The following is a 13,356-nucleotide window of genomic DNA, read 5'->3' as shown; positions in this document are numbered from 1 at the left end:
AGACTAACATGGTTACCCCTCCAGAAATTCATAAAGGAAAAGTAATAGTAGAAGGAATAAATATTAATTGATCTCACACATGAAGCATTTTTGTCCAAAATTTGATGGCATGGTCTATTATGGTTCAAGATAATCCTCAATCAAGTGAACAGGAACAAAAGAAGACACTTTGTACTGAATCAGACCATTGGTCCATATACCTCCATATTGTCTGCCTTAACTGGAAGTGGTCCTCTAGTGTTTCAGTCAGGAAATGTTCCCAAACCTACCAAAAGATGCCGGAATATTCTGCATGCAAAGCAAATCCCTCCCCTAAACTGGATCAGCATTCTCTTGCTGAAATTTATTTGACTTGGTTGCATCTGTGGCGATAAGTTCCAGGGTTCGGTGCCCAAGTTGACAACCACAGAACTCTGCTTCATGTCTTGCCATTCTCATGTGACTGGGGGATATGTAGATGTTGTGGTTTTGCCTTCCCAGCTGTTCCCCAGCTGTGCTGCAGCCTGAGGCAGATGGATATTCAACCAGAGTGTTCTTTTTTTCAGACAAGTTCTCTCTTTTCTTCTGGCTTTTGTTAAGGCTCAGCAGTGAGGAGAATTACAATCCACAAACATTCCATCTAATTTTAAACTGTGTAAATTATTTTTTAAAAAATAAGCAATGAGTTATTTTAGGAAGGGGTAGCATGTTAATTTAACCAGGATGGATGGCTTTGCCTTCCCCGACTTAACGGCTTTTGTATTGTGCTTGATTATTTTCCTTTTAAATTGATGGTCCTACCCTGGCTGCCCCATCACCCACATCTGCACAACTATTCTTTCCTATTTTGAACACAGACATAGACTGCCAGCACAGCTGTGCTTCTGGTGACTTATTTTCTCTCTTTGTAAACAGAATCACATAACTATCTCCCTTACATGTACAATATATGTGCTGTAATTGTTGCTCCTTTTTAGCTGACTAGGAAGCTGCTGCAGTTTAGCCAATGCAATAATTACTGGGGTTCTCTTATTGCTCATAATACTGAAAATTGACCATATGTGTAGTGGGAGGATGTGTCATGAAGGTGCAGCTGTAGCCCAAGGCATCCTTAACGCATCAGTCTATAAATAAACTCAGAAAGCTACAGCAGTTGCACAGAGTTTACAGATCCTTCTTCTGTTTTAGTGTATGGGTCATTGCTTATTTACATAGTACTATAGTGATCTACCCCAAATTGTACTCTTGCTGCATTTTGTGGAAAATATTCTGAATGTTGCTTGCTCTGAATTAAAAGCTAAGCAAATTTCCTCAGACGAAAATGCTGGTGAGGTCATAAATGTCTGTTTATAATTCCCCACTCTCTGTTCACATTTTGTTTTCATTCTTTTCAGTCTGTCTTATTTTTTTATTTTTCCATTTGTTGAAGTGGTAAGGGGGAAGAAAGAGATGTAAAGTGGTAGGTAATCAGAGCTGCTTCAGAAGTTCCAGTTTGTTCTTCCCAAGATTGGCCCTGCAAGTAAAGGATCCCTGTACAATAACTTATGTCTTATGAAGGGGTAAGACACATGTGTATATGAGGATCAGATGTAGGGCAATTATGGAATGGTTTAGCATATCCAGGTATGACTTGTGCACGGCTGTGGGTATAAAGCTTTGTCCCACTATTATTATCGTCACTTGCTACAGTGCTCTTGTTAGCAAGATCCTTTTAGAAAAGATCCATATAATTATGGAAAGTTTGCTGGCATGTCACATGTACCTCCCGGCTTATGTGCAATATGATGTATTCCAGGAATAATATAATAGCTCTTGGATTTTTAACTTGATTGGGTTTCAGCTGCTGCAGTGTGAATGGCCATCTTTGTGGCAGTTTCCAGCTGCTCTGTCCATCCCGAGCTGTCCATCTCCTGCACCATGGCATTATTCTATCCTTTATTATTACAGAGCAGTGGTTCAGCAATGGTTCCTGCATGTGGATGGCTAGATCGATCGATAGATAAATCTCACCCTGATATTTTATGAGAGGGTGATACAGTGGTACCTCTAGATGCAAACGCAACCTGCGTCTGCGTGTGCCGCGATTCGCCGCTTCCGCACATGCGTGTGATGTCATTTTGAACACACGTCATTACTTCCAGGTCACCACAGCGCGCAACCCAAAATTACTCATCCCGAAGCTTTGAGCTCATTGCTTGCACCTGATACTGTCACCAAAATGCTGTTGAGGTTGCTAATAGGACCGGTCCATAATCCTTAGGAGTGGGATGAGGTATTATTCAGCTGCTCTTGGCTGGAAAATGTCATTTGGGTAGTTTTGATGCCAGTTTGTGTTAAGTGACAAACATGGCCATTCAAACCCTATTCTCTATTGCTTTAATCTAGGTGGAAAAATAATTTAGTGCTTTGGAGAGCAGCAAGCCTACGTTTTGATTTCTTCATTGTAATACATCTAGCCTCCAAGGATTCTGTTGAGGACTGTCCAAAATAAATAGATTAAGATGAGGAGGGTAGACAAGGGACTCCGTGCTATACAATGTAATTCAGTGCTGATTGCACTGAGCAGGAGAAGACCCTCCCTTGGTGCCATGGTGCAGCTCATTCACTGATTATTCATATTCTATGTGAATTGTGCAGTTTGCATAGTGATTTATTCATTTTCTTCGAAGTATCAAAGATGGGATGCCAATTATTATTTATTTTCATTTACAATCTGCCTAAAAATATACCAATCCTAATGGGCCAATCATCTGGTCTAGTAGTGAGAAGCCAAGGTTCATGTGTGGAATTTAATTAGCTCCCAGGTGTTCAAAATGAAAAGCAATCCATACATTTCTGGTAAGAAATGCGAACGAGAGTCCATGCTTGGCATATTATATTAAATTATATATGTGTACACTTCAGCATGGCAAAGAGAGTAAAACAGACAGTTTAACTTTTCTAAACTGGGTATCCTAAATGTTTTGGAGACACATTAAGGGAATGCAATTTTTAAAAAATAGGTGCTTTATGAAACTTAACAGGTAATTTATCATTTCCTTTGGGAGATGCTCAGTTCAGTGTCACAGTTATCAGGGCCTGATTGTATACAGAATTAGGTGCTGAATCGGTGAACTTACATATGCCTAATTCCACATTAGATTGCAGAATTGCTTTATGTAATACATTATTTATGTGTGGGTGTTTGGAGTAATGACTCTGTGCGGAGACATCTAGGACTACTTCCTAATGAGGTTTGGACTGGGCAGCTGACCTACTTCCTTAGCTGGGGGATCCAGAAGATGGTGTGCTCCTGGAGACTGGTAAAATATGACCCTCAAGACTGAACTATTTCAGTGTGCTGCTCTATGAGTACTTCCTTTGAGGTTGGTCTGGAAGCTACAGGCAGTAGAAAATGCAGAGACAATTGAATGGTGTCTTGTATGCCTCCTTCCAGTAACTCCTGCAGCCAAGCTGATGCCATATTGCTTTCCTTTCCTTTGGACCATATCACTGAGGCCAAGAGTGGGGTCTTGTTCTCTGGGCAGCCCAGGACCTCCATACACACTGGCTAGGCTTGCACCCTAGAGAGGTCACTTCAGTGCTGCTAATGCAGTGGTTTGACTTCACCCCCAGAGGTGCACTCAGTTGTCTCTCGAGATTGGTGGGTGCCAACAACAACAACAGCAGGCTACTAGGTACATGTTCCCGAGTTCTGAAAGTGTTTTACTGGCTATCTATATGCCAGCAGGCCAAGTTCAAGGTACCTCTGCTAACATGCCAAGCTCTATATGGCTCAGGACCTGTGTCTGATGAAACACATTCTCCTATAAGTACCTGTGCCCAGACATTTAATCTATCATTCTCTTGATGCTGCTGCATTTGCCCTGAATTCAATATGCAGCAACCCAAAACAAACCATTCTTGTTACAACCTATGACACTCCCTTCCCTTCCCTTCCCTTCCCTTCCCGATAAGACCTGTCACAACCCCTATGAGGCTTTGCCACCATTTAAAATTATATATTTTTGCTCAGGCTTTTGGTTGATTCCCCCCCCTCCTCTGCCATTTGTCTTTCATATTTTTATTTTCAGTAGGTGCAGCGGCTTCTTCGAAGTGCTGTGGATTGTTTCAGCCCAGTAGTGTGGTTTTAAGTTGTTCAGATTGTTGTTGTAAACTGCTTTGGTGGGAACATGACCTCAAAAGTGGTCTATAAACCTCATATATAAGCATGACTAGCTCTACCACTTGAATGCTGCCCGGGGCATGATGAAGCACTGTATGGGAACTCAGGAAGTTACATTATGCTGAGTCAGATTATCTGGCTCAGTGTTGTATACATCTGCTTTCCATATGTTTTGGACCACAGCACCCATTAGCCCCAGCCAGTCCTGATGTGAGTTGTAGTACAACACATCTGGAGAGTACCAGGTAGGCAAAAGCTGGTATACACAGTCCAGCAACAACTCTACAGGAATTCAGACAGGGTTCTCCCTGTCTCCAACTTGGAGATGCCAGGGATTGAACCTGAGACTTTATGCATGCTATAGCCCTTTCCCTGAAGATTATTGGTGATAAATAGCAGTAGTAGCAGTGGTGTTTCTGTTCTATTACAATAATAATAATAATAATAATAATAATAATAATAATAAATTTTATTTATATCCCGCCCTCCCCAGCCGAAGCCGGGCTCAGGGCGGCTAACAACACTAAAACAATGCAACATTATAAAAACATTATAAAAATTAATTAAAATACAAATTGATGGCAACCATAAACTAAAGTTTTGTAAAGGTTGCCAAAGGAGGGAGTCAGGCTGTGCCCTGACCAAAGGCCTGGTGGAACAGCTCTGTCTTGCAGGCCCTGCGAAAAGATGTCAAGTCCTGCAGGGCCCTTGTCTCTTGCGACAGAGCGTTCCACCAGGTTGGAGCCGCAACCGAAAAAGCTCTGGCTCTAGTTGAGGCCAGCCTAACCTCTCTGTGGCCTGGGACCTTCAAGATGTTTTTATTTGAAGACCGTAAGTTCCTCTGTGGGGCATACCAGGAGAGGCGGTCCCGTAGGTACGAGGGTCCTAGGCCGTATAGGGCTTTGAAGGTTAAAACCAGCACCTTAAACCTGATCCTGTACTCCACCGGGAGCCAGTGCAGCTGGTATAGCACCGGATGAATGTGATCTCGCATCGAAGACCCTGTAAGGAGTCTCGCTGCGGCATTCTGCACCCGCTGGAGTTTCTGGGTCAGTCTCAAGGGCAGCCCCACGTAGAGCGAGTTACAATAATCCAGTCTGGAGGTGACCGTCGCGTGGATCACAGTGGCTAGGTCAGGGCGAGAGAGGTAAGGAGCCAACTGCTTAGCTTGGCGGAGATGAAAAAATGCCGCCTTTGTTATAGCTGCAATCTGCGCCTCCATGGAGAGGGAGGTATCAAAGATTACACCCAAACTCTTAACGGACGGTGCTGGCACTAATTGCACCCCCGCAAGAGATGGGAGTTGCCCCCTCAATCTCATATCGTCCCGTCCCAGCCAGAGGACCTCTGTCTTCGAGGGATTTAACTTCAACCGGCTCCCACGTAACCATCCAGCCACAGCTTCCAAGCATCTGATCAGTGTGTCTGGGGCCGAGTCAGGATGGCCATCCATCAACAGATAGAGTTGGGTGTCATCAGCATACTGATGGCAGCCCAGCCCAAAACTCCGGACAAGCTGGGCAAGGGGGCGCATAAAGATGTTAAAAAGCATTGGGGAGAGTATCGCACCCTGGGGCACTCCACACACCAAGGAGTGGAGGGATGGCAATTTCCCCCCAAGCGCCACCCTCTGTCCCCGACCAGAGAGAAACGAGCGCAGCCATTGAAGGACTGTGCCCTGGATCCCCACGTCGGCAAGGCGGTGGTCCAGGAGTTCGTGATCGACCATGTTGAAAGCTGCTGACAGGTCTAGAAGAATCAGCAGCCCCGACCCGCCTCGATCCAGCTGCCTGCGGAGATCATCTGTTAGGGTGACCAGAGCTGTCTCAGTCCCATGACCAGCGCGGAAGCCGGACTGGAATGGATCCAGAGCCGATGTTTCATCCAGAAACCTACCAAGCTGTTCCACAACCGCTCTCTCAATCACCTTACCCAGGAATGGAAGGTTCGAAACCGGGTGGTAATTGGATAGATCTAAGGGATCTAATGATGTTTTCTTTAAAAGCGGGCGCACCACTGCCTCCTTCAGTTCCCCTGGGAATGTCCCGGTGCCAAGGGACAAATTGATGATATCCCCCAGGGGGGCCCGCACCTCGTCTGGACACGCTCTAATCAGCCAGGACGGGCACGGGTCGAGAGGACAAGTGGTGGGCTTTCCAGCTCGGAGGAGTCTGTCCACATCGGCTGGGGATGCAATACAATCCCAGTATTTGGGAGGTGGTTTGCATGTGGATAATGGGTTTTATTTTAATTAATTGATTGATTTTTTTGTTAGTGTAATGCTATGTCAAAAATCCATCTGTGCCAGTACTTGGTCCAAAGGGTGGGATGGAGCTTTTGTGGAGTGAGCAATATAGACACACATCTAAGAAACAGGGGTATGTGTGAGAAGTGTACATATTGGAGAATCTCCTTGCATATTAAAGAAGGTGGCTGCAGTAGAAGATGCTAGGGGACCTGAGATTTTGCTATCCAAACCAATGTTTAAAAAGAAGAAGCCTGGAAGCATGTTTAAAATGCTATTGGGAGATTCTTAGGTTCACATCCTAATTAACAGAAGCAAATACAGAAATGGTGCTAAGCAAAGGCTACATGTATTAGCATTTAATTATATAACAAAACCCAAGTCTATTATAGTCACTCCTGGGAGCAAAGATAGCAGGCAATCTAAGGTGGAGTTACATTTTTTTAATAAAAAAAAATCTGTAATGAATTAATTTAAATATATACTATATTGCCTGTCTCCAACGGGGACATCTGAAACTGTAGATGGACTACAGAGCTGAGTTATGGTCAGGTTAGTTAGTTGCCTGCTCCTTCCCTGACCTCTGTTCTACACCCAATGATAAATTTGTCGCTATTTTCACATAGGGCCAGTAGCTGTGCTTGTCTAAGGATAGAATGAGTAGTTTTAAGAAACAGATTCAGTGGCACTTTTTCATCTTGTCAAGAGGAGCACATTGAGCTCTTTGGTGTGAATTGCATTCATTGTGATTAACCCTGCAGGTCCTTATGTTAATATCAACACACTGATAGTTTTCATAGGGTTTAGATGGCTAGGAAATGACCTACAAGCTACAGTCCTAAACACACTGGGAAGCAAGCCCTCTTGAACATAGCAAGCATGAAGAGGATTGCGCAGTTAGAGCTTGATTGATTGAGCAATCTATTTAATTAATTAATCTTCCTTATCACCTGCCCTTCACTGAATGGTCCTAGGATAGGTTACAAAAATATCATAATTAAAACAAGTAGAAATGATACTAAAATCAAAAATTGAAACCACAAAACTAACCAATGTGTCATAATGATGGCAAGAATCTCTTTCCTCCTGCCTCTTCCAGGTAGGAAGGGATTAAAAAAAAGTTGTGGATATGGTTATGTGGGTGTAACAGGAGAAACAACTATTTTTGCTTAGAATGCTGATACCTGAATATGTGACTATGTAATTCCAATGATCTGGCAGGAATGTATTTTCATGCTCCTCTGAATAGATACATTCTTTAAAATGTGCATTATCAATTACTGATTGCTATTTTTGCCTCAAGCGAAATAGCATAAAGACAATCCTTCTCAGGGCATGACCTCTTTACACTAGAGAATGATTGTGGTGGCATTTCTGAAAGTATGAAATGTTAACTTTTGAGCATTCATAAATTATGCATTCTGGTGTAAAATTACGCAAGCGTGCTTGTGTGAATAAAGGGGGACTCATAAGTGTCCCTTTGTGAAAGGAACCTTTGTTACCATAGCTTCCATTGTGAGTTGTGAGCTCTTTGAAACCAAACAAATATGGTGCTCTAAACCTGAATGGGTATAACCCAAGTCAACTTTGATCCTGAACCATTGGGGAAGCATTCATACATTGTTTCCAAAACTGTACAGATCTGGTTCAGGGAGATGTGGTTATTGATCATTTCATTACATTACTGATCATATTGCATTGCACTTCAGTCCAACGAAGGTCTATATTGATCCATCAAACTGAATCGAAAAGCATATGCCCAGGAGAGCTCTGTAACATCACAGCATGGAACGTCCATACTTTTGGATCTCCTTTCCCCATCTTCTACATGTGCTACCTGTCTTGTGTGATATCTCTGCACTCTGAGACGGGTTTTGGCTCTCTTAACACAGGCAGATAGACTTATCTAGGTGAGAATGCTCTGGGGCTTTATGATGTAGGATGTAGTTAAGGACCAGTTAGGTAGTACTTTGGCTTGAGGTTGTACAGTCTGACCACTTGAAACCTTCAAGCTCCATGCAGGTCTAAATGTGGAATTATCTTTGTGTTTTATTTACCCCCCAAAATTAGTAAACATAAAAAAATAATGGATTGGGGAAGAGATCCTTATATGAGCAGAATATTCCAACTCTTGCTGACACATAGAGTCCATGGCATATGATTTTGCCAGCACAAGAGACTTAATATGAGGCATGATACTAAGCTAAGATGACGGAGGGTCTGATCAAGCCTTGAATCTCCTATAATGTTCCTATGTCAATAAACCCTTGCAGAAACAAATGGTGCACTGAGCTAAATGCTCTTCTTCTCTTCTCTGGGCAATCAATATCCCTGAAGAACAGAATGCAATCCCTCGCTGTTTGAGAGATAATTGAAAAAGTCCAGGAATGTAAATAATTAACACTATTTGTAGGATATGGTGAGCTCTTTCCCTAGTGCCTTGTCGGAGTAAGTTTGTACCATCTGATTGATCACAATTTTGATTGATGTCTTAGTAATTCTCAAAACCTCCCATTCAGGTGACAGTACATTGGCCATAGAGTGGTTGTCTGGACCCAACTGATGGCTTGCTTACAGAAAATCAACTCATGGCTCTGCTTTTGGGGCACTATATGTGTGAGGGACAGAGAGAGGAAGAAGTATTAAAATGGAAAGTGTTGTAATGATACAGATCTTCTAAAGGATATGTTCTGCTTTTCCTGTTTTCTTGTACGACAACACTACTGTGGTGCACAAAATCGCTGAATTATAGGACTGGAATGTCCTCAAAGTCATGTGCTTGACAGAGTGAGGGGAGTTGGGGATGTATAAGCAAGGGCATACCATAGATCATTTCAACAGCATGTCAGGATACAGCCCCAGGAGTATACACAAGCCCAAGCCCCAGACTGTTTACCTGTGTAGAATCTGTGCAGCCTTCACAAACGCATAAGCAGAAACATCCAGGGTGTGAAAGGTGACACAAAAATGCAAGTGGTTCTAAAACTGTGGCTTGAATGACAGGTTTGTTCTTTACAGCATTTCTCACTGAAATAACATCCTTTCCCCTTAGCACATAGCACATAGTTCTAGGGGCCAACTGACCACAGTCTTGAAGGTTATCCTCCTCTGGCATGTTGCTTTTGTGAAGAACAGGTGATCAAAAAAAGCAACCTAACATATTTACTGTGCTTAGGGGTAATTAAGTTCAATGGGACTTCAGATATTAGGGTTAAACTGTTAAAGTAGACATATAATCCGTAATAGGGAAAGGCCATTGGTTTTAGGGTAGCCATGTGTCTTGCTTTACAGAGGACAGCCCTCTATTTGAAGACATCCTCTTGATATCCAGTTTAAAGATAACTACAAGAAAGGAGTGCAGACTCTTGAAGTTGGCTGTCAGCAGTTAGCAACTGGACAGCAGATTGAGCAGACAATCAAGTTACTTCTAAGTGGCTACAAGCCTCTGTATACCAGTTGCTGAGAATCATATGGGGAGAGTGCTTTCTGGTTGTGAGCTTCCTATAGGTGGCTGGTTGGCCACTGTGATAACACAGGATGCTGGTCTACATGGGGCTTTGTTCTGATCCAACAGACTCTTCCTCTGTTCTTATGAAGTGTCATTCCCAGAGGCATTTAGAAGGGCAGGGGACTGATGCTCACCAGCTAGGGTGGCACTGTGGTCTAAACCACTGAGCCTCTTGGACTTGCTGTTAGGAAGGTCGGCGGTTCGAATCCCTGCGACGGGGTGAGCTCTAGTTGCTCTGCCCCAGCTTCTGCCAACCTAGCAGTTCAAAAGCACGCCAGTGCAAGTAGATAAATAGGTATTGCTGCAGCAGGAAGGTAAACGGCATTTCCGTGCACTCTGGCACTTGTCACAGTGTACCGTTGCACCAGAAGCAGTTTAGTTATGCTGGCCAGAAAGCTGTCTGTGACAAACGCCAGCTCCCTTGGCCTGAAAAGTGAGATGAGTGCCGCACCCCATAGTCACCTTTGTTTGAACTTAACCGTCCTTTACTTACCGTCCTTTACTTACTATTAAGTGTCATTCCCAGAGGCATTTAGGAGGGTGGGGGACTGATGCTCACCAGCCAGTGGTGTCACGTGGTGTGTTGCTGCCACTGATAAGATCTGCCTGAACGAACTCTCTCATATACACACATCACCAAAATGAATTGTAGCATTATTCCCAAGGGCATTTGGGAGAGGTGAAAGGTGGCTACTATTTCATAATTTCTGGAAGACTACCACTGTAATGGTGGTGGGGGGAAAAGAAGCTTAAGTTTTGCTTAAATCCCACCCCCACCCAACTCCCTCAAAATTTAAGCAGGCTTCCAAGTTGGCTGCTGTCAAAACAAAGGCTAAATTTTGCTTTGAAATGAAGATGGGAGTTTCCAGAATTTGGGGAGCTCAGATTCTCAGAATAAACAAGTGATTAAGATAAATGCAAAAGTTGGCACTTGCACATTTCCCCATGCCTTCTATGCTCATCGATCCTTCAGATTTGGCCCCAGTAGGGAACAGGCACCTTAACCCCTGCATAAAAAGCTTTGTCAGCCTGAGAAAGAAGAAGAAGATGATGCAGCTATTGATAAAGAAAATGCCTAACCCACTGCAGTGCAATGAAAAGATTAAGTGTGGGGACTTGGCTGAGATCAATTGTAATGGCTTTGACCCTGCCATGTGTAAAGCATCTAGGGCAAATGCAGAGTGACAGGTTAGGGGTCACTGATTTGGAGCATCAAGGAATAAGAAGAGATAATAAGCAGACCCTCTCCCTTCCAGGTGAGTGCCTTGCAGGATCAGCCACAAAGCCAAATTTACCAAGGCAGAAAGACCCATGGCTGAGCTTAATGGGGCATGCCAGCTACTTGCGTCATCTGTTTTCAAATAAGGGCTCTGTGCTTCAGAATTGGGGGGGGGGGGTAGGAAGGAGATTTTTTTTATTATTTAAATCACTGGAACTAGTTTATCTAGAACTTTCAGTCATTCTCAGATACAGTGATTTGGCCTTACTGGGTTGAGTTCTTATATGTTAGATGGGAGATGAATGAAACTGCAATCACTATGAAGTTGTATTCCTTTGAAATGTTTCGGGGCAAAAGGACAAGGCCTTATCTGTGCTGGAATAAGTGATCACGGAGCTACACTAATGCAAACTGATGAGGTGCAGGCCAAGGGTACATAAGAACTCCATGTATGACCTCGAACATTTAGACCTATTATTCAGCATAGGATTGCCTACATTTTTTCAGAGACTTATATTGCCTTAGCAACCATCAGAAGACTGCACAGTATTTATCTTTCCGAGAGGCAGACTGCAATCAGATCCTTAAGGAATTAGAATTACCTGTGCAAGCTCATCAGGCATTTGAGGAGGGGATAGGCTGGCAGAATTGCAACAGAGGGCAGTCCACCCCTAGTATTTTGGTGCAGGTGAATGCTTTTTAATCTATCTCTGCTTGCATGGTGGCACTTTTTTGATATTTTATGTTAATTTCCCACCCATCCCCCACCAAGGGTACATAGAGTATGTTTATGGCATCAAGTGCTTTTTCAACTCCATAGGATGACACTTTGAAGTCCCTTCCCAGCGTCTGCTCTGTGCAGCTTGTTTGCTTAAACAGCTGCCACTTATTGCCCTTGGGGTAGCAGCACATTATGGGCTAACTGATTTCGGTCCTTTAAATCTATAAAGAATAGGAAGTGCTATGTCAATATAAGTCAGTCTTGTATTATTAACAATAAACGGTGTAGTATGTACTGTGGTATATAGACTCATAAAAATAAAGTAGCTATACTCCATAAGGAAGAGGAATAACCGACTAGATATAACTATAAGGTGTCTACTTACATACTCATCTCACTAAGAAATATATTGATGGTTTTCTGCTGTCTGGTTAAAAATCATCTTCCGCGAGTAAGACTCTACTGGTGATATCATCATGTGAAAGACTCCCTGCGGGGGATATTTTGACAGAAAGTGTGATAAAGTATAATACTATGGATATCTCCCCCATTTGCTATTTATGAGGGATTCTGTTACCTAGAGGGATTAATCCTCTATCGTTTTACAGTACAATATAGATTTTCCCCACTGTTTCTCTGCATATATAATAAGCTAACATTCTTAAGCATTGCACACTATGTGACATGTTTTGTGGCAGGGGATTTTTTATTTTATTTTTTGCAAACTAGCAAGGTATTTCCCTTCTCTGTCCTGTCCCAAATCATCACTAACCTGCAAACACAAATTTCAGTGTTTTAAAAAAAGGAGAATTGTTTCTATGTGGGTTCTTTTGGTTTTTTAAATCGGCATGGAAGCACAACTGTCGAGATAAAGAAAATGTGCAGCGGTTCCCTTTTCCTGTGTCAGAAATATGAATCTTCTCCTTCATACACTGCTTTCCCTGATCCAGTGATCATCCACAGACAAAAGATAGAACCATGAGAACAGCTGTTTTTTAAAAAAAGGAAAAAAACCCTATAAACTTCACTAAAATCACCACCAACTAAATGGCTTACAGAAATGGAAGGTTTTTTACACTAGAGTTTCTGTCATATGTTGGGCATTTATTTGATTACCATGCTTTATTCTCTGTTGGCTGCACAATGGACCTTCCTCTCCCTGTGCACCATCTAAATCTGTTCTGGGTTTCTCCTTGCTCCAGGGTTTCCTCTGGAGCAGATTTGGGGAGGGTGCAGGTGGCTCATGGAGAGAGTAGAGGCAGGAGTTCTGCCATGGAGGTGGGCAGTATCCAATGAAGTGCTTCCATCATTGCTATTTATGGTATTCGCATGCCACCAATTTACAAAATGTTCTCTGGGTAGTTCACCAGAGGAAGGGAAGCATGAATAAGAAAAGAAAAAGTAGCAGGATAAAAAGAACGTGTAGCAAAGGAATAACAGCAAAGTGGATACAGTGGTACCTCGGGTTATAGATGCTTCAGGTTGCAGACTCTGCTAACCCAGAAATAGTACCTCGGGT

General features: G+C 42.9%; 1 protein-coding gene across 5 annotated transcripts in view; it reads left to right on the top strand.

Annotated features, from left to right (window-relative positions):
- Positions 1-13,356, top strand: part of PLXNA2 (plexin A2) — a 398,388-nt gene that overhangs the window by 98,431 nt on the left and 286,601 nt on the right. The window lies entirely within an intron of this gene.

This window comes from Podarcis muralis, chromosome 5 (genome assembly GCF_964188315.1).
Source record: "Podarcis muralis chromosome 5, rPodMur119.hap1.1, whole genome shotgun sequence".
In the NCBI taxonomy this organism is placed as follows: domain Eukaryota; kingdom Metazoa; phylum Chordata; class Lepidosauria; order Squamata; family Lacertidae; genus Podarcis; species Podarcis muralis.
This window is presented reverse-complemented; position numbering and strand designations above follow the sequence as displayed.